The sequence below is a fragment of the Urocitellus parryii genome, chromosome 4 (genome assembly GCF_045843805.1).
Source record: "Urocitellus parryii isolate mUroPar1 chromosome 4, mUroPar1.hap1, whole genome shotgun sequence".
In the NCBI taxonomy this organism is placed as follows: domain Eukaryota; kingdom Metazoa; phylum Chordata; class Mammalia; order Rodentia; family Sciuridae; genus Urocitellus; species Urocitellus parryii.
In genome coordinates, this window is record NC_135534.1 from 210,123,831 (window position 1) to 210,131,001 (window position 7,171).

Here is a 7,171-nt window from a genome sequence, read left to right on the forward strand (position 1 = left end):
TTGGCTCCCTTGACGGGACGTCCCCTCTGCAAAGGCACAGGACAGGAAGGGGAGGGCAAAGCCTCTCTCTCCTCCCTCCTCCCGCCCCTTCTTTCTTTCAATCGTAGTAAAAAAAAAAAAAGAAAGGAAGGAAGAAAACACATTCCCATCTGAATTAGCCAGAGTCCTCCAGGGAAGCAGGACCAATGGGATCACATCTATCATGACTAATCTCTTACATATGAAAATCAAAATAAATCTCTTTATATAGCAATAGATGTGGATGTAAATGCAGATATATCCAGAAGAGATTTATCACAAGCACGTGGCTCACTTGACTCTGGGGGCCGAGCGAGAAGTCCACCTCCTGCCGTCTGCCTGCACCCTGGGGTCCCAGGAGAGCCAGCAGTGTTCAGCCAAGTTCAGAAAAGGGCCGGGAGCACCTGTGGTGTGGAATATTATTTGGCCATAAAAAGGAACAAAGTTAAGCAACTTAGTGAGACCCTGTCTGAAAATAAAAACTAAAAATTTCTGGGGGTGTGGCTCGATGGTGAAGCAATTCCTGGTACCCAACACGTATGTCTCTGAGGGCATCGTGCTCAGTGAGGTAAGCCAGATCCAAACAACACAGACTTATGCTTCCATTAGGGCGAGAGTTAGAAACAGCTGAGCGGTCAGCGGGGAGAACTTGGCCTGCCTCCCTGTTTCACCAACCTGAGTGCTTGAGTGGACAGTATACCCACGCTGGGAGGCCCTGTTCCCCTTGCTCAAGGCCAAGGCCAGCCTCCTCCAGAACACCCTCCTGAGCACAGCTAGCGAGCACCTGGCTTCCCAGGGCCACCTCAAGTGGCAGCTTAGAGTCCAGTGGCATATTCTAGTGTCCTTTTACAGCTATGGGCGTCTGACGCATCCTCATCCTGCAGCCACAGCCACCGTCCATCTCCAGAACTGTCCCTCTTCCTAGATGACAGCTCTGTCCCCATCAAACACGGACTCCGCAGGCCCAGCCCCTGCACCCCCTTCTACCTTCTGTCTCTAGGGACTGAGTCTCTGGGACCTCAAGCGAGCTGGCTTCCCTGGCTCTTGTCCTTCGAGCCGAGTGAGGCATGCTGTTCCTAGGCTCATCCACGTAAGAGCAGGCGTCGGGGTCTCCGGGTTCCTGGGGCCACGGTTCACCATGGGTGAGTACCTAACAGCCTCCACTTCAGCCGGGCGCCCGCGGGCTGCGTGCTTTCGACCTTATCTTCTGTGGTGCTGGGGTTGGCCGCCGGCCTCGGCACGTGGGCAAGTGCTCTACCCGTGGGCCACAACGCAGTCTTAATGTCTTAACAAAGTTGTTGCCCAAATCAGAGCTTGGCTCAGGCCTGCTGCCCGCCTTGCCCTCCCACCTGCTGCCCGCCTTGCCCTCCCACCTGGCCAGGGGTCGAGTGGTGGAAAACAGAGCTGGCTGCGCGTCCAGCCAGGCCCACCGGCCAGTGCACACGGGCTGCGCAGGGCTGGTACAGACTGAGCCAGGCATCTTCCTTGCTGGGACCCACCCTGTGCCAGCAGGGCCCTGGGCTGCCTGAGGCCATCCCCGCTGTCACAGGGCTGCCACTCCCTCAGCTCTGCCACCACTGGCACAGGAGCTTTCCGGAGCTTTCCAACACAGGCCCAGGGTCCCCTGAGCTGAGTTCTGCTGGACCCTGGATCCAGCCTGACCCGTCCTCCAGCAAAACAGCAATCACACCAGCCCTGGGGATGCCTGGGGAGGGCACTGTGTGGGCGGTGCCCGTGGGGACACCTGGGGAGGGAATGGGGACACCTGGGGAGGGTACTGTGTGGGCAGTGCCCATGGGGACACCCGGGGAGGGCACTGTGTGGGCGGTGCCCATCGGGACACCTAGGGAGGGGACTGTGTGGGTGATACCCATGGGGACACCTGGGGAGGGCACTGTGTGGGCAGTGCCCATGGGAACACCTGGGGAGGGGACTGTGTGGGTGGTGCCCATGGGGACACCCGGGGAGGGGACTGTGTGGGCAGTGCCCATGGGGACACCCGGGGAGGGGACTGTGTGGATGATACCCATGGGGACACCTGGGGAGGGCACTGTGTGGGTGATACCCATGGGGACACCTGGGGAGGGCACTGTGTGGGCAGTGCCCATGGGGACACCTGGGGAGGGGACTGTGTGGGTGATACCCATGGGGACACCTGGGGAGGGCACTGTGTGGGTGATACCCATGGGGACACCTGGGGAGGGGACTGTGTGGGCGGTGCCCATGGGGACACCTGGGGAGGGGACTGTGTGGGTGATACCCATGGGGACACCTGGGGAGGGCACTGTGTGGGCAGTGCCCATGGGAACACCTGGGGAGGGGACTGTGTGGGTGGTGCCCATGGGGACACCCGGGGAGGGGACTGTGTGGGCAGTGCCCATGGGGACACCCGGGGAGGGGACTGTGTGGATGATACCCATGGGGACACCTGGGGAGGGCACTGTGTGGGTGATACCCATGGGGACACCTGGGGAGGGCACTGTGTGGGCAGTGCCCATGGGGACACCTGGGGAGGGGACTGTGTGGGTGGTGCCCATGGGGACACCCGGGGAGGGGATTGTGTGGGCAGTGCCCATGGGGACACCCGGGGAGGGCACGGTGTGGCCAGTGCCTGTGGGGACACCTGGGGAGGGCACTGTGTGGGCAGTGCTCATGGGGACACCTGGGGAGGGGACTGTGTGGGTGGTGCTCATGGGGACACCTGGGGAGGGGACTGTGTGGGCAGTGCCCATGGGGACACCTGGGGAGGGGACTTTGTGGGTGGTGCTCATGGGGACACCTGGGGAGGGGACTGTGTGGGTGGTGCCCATGGGGACACCCGGGGAGGGGACTGTGTGGGCAGTGCCCATGGGGACACCTGGGGAGGGGACTGTGTGGGTGGTGTCATGGGGACACCTGGGAAGGGGACTGTGTGGACAGTGCCCATGGGGACACCCGGGGAGGGCACGGTGTGGCCAGTGCCTGTGGGGACACCTGGGGAGGGCACTGTGTGGGCAGTGCTCATGGGGACACCTGGGGAGGGGACTGTGTGGGTGATACCCATGGGGACACCTGGGGAGGGGACTGTGTGGGTGATACCCACGGGGACACCTGGGGAGGGGACTGTGTGGGTGATACCCATGGGGACACCTGGGGAGGGGACTGTGTGGGTGATACCCACGGGGACACCTAGGGAGGGGACTGTGTGGGTGATACCCATGGGGACACCTAGGGAGGGGACTGTGTGGGCAGTGCCCATGGGGACACCTGGGGAGTGGACTTGTGGGCAGTGCCCATGGGGACACCTGGGGAGGGGACTGTGTGGGCAGTGCCCATGGGGACACCTGGGGAGGGGACTGTGTGGGCAGTGCCCATGGGGACACCTGGGGAGGGGACTGTGTGGGTGATACCCATGGGGACACCTAGGGAGGGGACTGTGTGGGTGATACCCATGGGGACACCTAGGGAGGGGACTGTGTGGGTGATACCCATGGGGACACCTAGGGAGGGGACTGTGTGGGCAGTGCCCATGGGGACACCTGGGGAGTGGACTTGTGGGCAGTGCCCATGGGGACACCTGGGGAGGGGACTGTGTGGGCAGTGCCCATGGGGACACCTGGGGAGGGGACTGTGTGGGCAGTGCCCATGGGGACACCTGGGGAGGGGACTGTGTGGGCAGTGCCCATGGGGACACCTGGGGAGGGGACTGTGTGGGTGATACCCATGGGGACACCTAGGGAGGGGACTGTGTGGGTGATACCCATGGGGACACCTAGGGAGGGGACTGTGTGGGTGATACCCATGGGGACACCTAGGGAGGGGACTGTGTGGGCGGTGCTCATGGGGACACCTAGGGAGGGGATTGTGTGGGCGGTGCCTGTGGGGACACCTGGGGAGGGGACTGTGTGGGTGGTGCCCATGGGGACACCTGGGGAGGGGACTGTGTGGGTGGTGTCATGGGGACACCTGGGGAGGGGACTGTGTGGGCAGTGCCCATGGGGACACCTGGGGAGTGGACTTGTGGGCAGTGCCCATGGGGACACCTGGGGAGGGGACTGTGTGGGTGGTGCTCCTGGGGACACCTAGGGAGGGGATTGTGTGGGCGGTGCCTGTGGGGACACCTGGGGAGGGGACTGTGTGGGTGGTGCCCATGGGGACACCTGGGGAGTGGACTTGTGGGCAGTGCCCATGGGGACACCTGGGGAGGGGACTGTGTGGGTGGTGTCATGGGGACACCTGGGGAGGGGACTGTGTGGGCTTGCCCATGGGGACACCTGGGGAGTGGACTTGTGGGCGGTGCCCATGGGGACACCTGGGGAGGGGACTGTGTGGGCGGTGCCCATGGGGACACCTGGGGAGGGGACTGTGTGGGCGGTGCCCGTGGGGACACCTGGGGAGGGGACTGTGTGGGCAGTGCTCATGGGGACACCTGGGGAGGGGACTGTGTGGGCAGTGCTCATGGGGACACCTGGGGAGGGGACTGTGTGGGCAGTGCCCATGGGGACACCTGGGGAGGGGACTCGTGGCATCCTGTGGGAGGCTGGTCAGACCTAGTCTGGGCAGAGTTTCCACCCTGCCATTGCCACGCTGGGCCTCTCACCCCCACCCCGCCAGAGGCCCACATGAGTCCCCTGTTGGCACTGTCCGAAGAGCTGGCCACCCCCCTGAGGGGCCAGCAACTCCACAGGCATCCTGGGTTCAGATTAAAGTCTCCAAATGTGCAGAGGGCGAGAGGGGAGGGGCGTGACTGAGACCCTCTAGGTTGGGGCGGCTGCTGCTGCGGCATCCCTCTGCCCCCCACCCCAGCTCCGTGCTCCCCTTGGAGACCAGCCGGACCTCCAGGCAGCCTGTCCACCGGTGCTAGCCGGGGCCCTTCCCCAGGGCAAGCCCTGGGCTGTGATGGGGCGGACGGCTGTGCTGTGTCCTGGGTGTATTGATTTTGCTGTTTTACTGGTTTCAACTTAATGACTAGAAACCCCAAACAAATAAAATTTCCTTTAAAAACCAAAGGAGATCAATGAGCATGGGCCAGAATCACTATTCTATGAGCCGGAGGGACAGTCCGGCTTGGGCTTCCGGATGTCAGGGCTCATGGCCAGAGGTCCCCCAGGGGCTCAGGAAGGGCCCGTGGGTGGGGTGGGGGACAGCCTGCGCGTGCTTGGGCCCACCCACTGCCCTCATAAAGCCAGACCCCATCTCGCTGGCTGGCGAGGTCATTTACAACCTGTCTCCAGGTTGTAAAACCAGAAAAATTTAAAACATGTGACTCGTCTGTTTCCACACGTCCCAGGCAGCCTCGGGGTGGACAGGGGCTCTGAGGCATGGAGCTGTCCAGGCCTGGCTGCAGCCCCAGGCAGGGTCGCCCATTTAAGTGGTCTCTCCTGAGCCCCTCGGGCAGCTCAGGTGGAGTTGTGGAGGAAGAGAGCCCTTAGGGATGGTCAAAGAGCTGGGGGTCGGACCCCACTGGACAGGTCCTGGGGCAGGGATCCCCAACCCAGCTGCTCTGGCCCTGTGTGTGGGTGCAGATGCCACAGACCTGGACACAGCAAGTACCAGGTCCCCCAGCCCAGTCGGCTGGGGCCCCCTCGTCCCTCCCTAATGTTCTGGGTGACTGGGGAGTTTCTGCGGCCCCCACCTGTCCTGCAGGACTTTCTGTGTTGCCTGGAGGCTGCCCAGAGCCCTGCCACCTCCTCATCCCCAGGGTTTCCCAGAGGTCCTGGTGCCGCTGGGGCACACTGCACTTCCTGGGCAGGAACCCTGGCTCTCGTCTCCCCCTTGAGAGCTCAGGCTGAGGCTGGGAGGTCAGAAACACCCAGGCCACAGGAGCAGGAGGAGGGGAGGCCAGGCCAGGCAGGAGGAAGACAGCTTGGCCTTCCTGCTGCCCCTGCTCGGAGGTCCCCAAGTCCTAGGCCCAGGAAGGGGCCCTTTTGTAGCCTCTCCACAGAGCCCCTGCCCGAGCTCCAAATCCAAACCACATTAGCCAAAGGCCTAGGGAGGGCACTCACCGAGGGCGGACACTCACCTGGGGCTTATCGGAGTCACTGGGGAAGGGTTCACACACATCCCAGCCAGGACCAGTGCAGGGAACCCCGAACCTGGCTGGGCGAGGCTGGCAGGTGCCTCTGAACACCTCCTTGGGCTGGGCTGGAATCTGCCTGGGGTGCTGAGTGTGGCAGGGAAGGGGCCTCTCTGCCCGTCTTGGTGTGGCCCAGGGATCAGAGTTCAGCACAGGACATCAGTTTCTGTTTGGGAGCTGAATGAGTTCTCCCTCAGGCCTCTGTGGGGTGCCCTGGGCCCCCCGCTGATGGGACCTCATGCCCCAGAGGTCTGTCCATTTCTACACCATGGACACACAGGTCAGCCAGGGCTTTCAGCTCCCAGACCTTGGTTTCCCCTTCTGCCCCAGAGTCCAGGGTGAGGTGAGGACTCACCAGGGGACACCCTCTGAGTCCCGGTCCAGGCGCCCAGTGCTCAGGAGATGCCACTGTGTGTCAGGCTTGCTCTTCACAAGACAGGCCACCGACAGACAGGAGCGCCAAGGCCCAAGCGGCCTCACAGCCAGGAGGGATACCGTGGGGAAGGATGTGGCGCCAACCTGCTCTCACACACAAGGGTCATAGCTCTGCCTTTGGTCCAGTCAGCAGAGGTATCAGACAGGGTCATTGTCCTCTCAGACCCCGTGACCTGGGCATGGTGGAGGGAGGCTGTGGTGGCATTGCTGCGACGCAGGTTGGGGGCAAGGGAGGGGTGCCAGTGTCACCTGGACAGGTCCTGCGGGACAGTGACCAGGGAGCCTCGAGTGAGGAGCTGCATGGGGGCTGGGGTCCTGGCAGTGGGGAGGAAGGGCCTGGCCAGGGCTGTAGGCACACTGCCCAGGAGCACTGTGGGGTCCACCCCAGAGCCCCGCACGCCCGCCCTCGCCCTCACTCGCACGCCCGGGCAGTGGCTCCCCTCTGATGCTGCTGACTGTGAGGAGCTGCTAGCTGCCAGCTGTCCTCCAGGGCCAACCGCTGACCAGGCTCATGGATTATTCAAGGGCAGAGATCCCTCCTTTCTTAAAAAGCAGCAGAGCAGGCGTGGCTCAGGTTACCTGGGCAGGTGACGGGGCTGGTCTAGAGAAGCACTGGGATCGCAGCACTGAGGTCAGTGGCCCCCCAGCAGTGGCCCTGTCCAG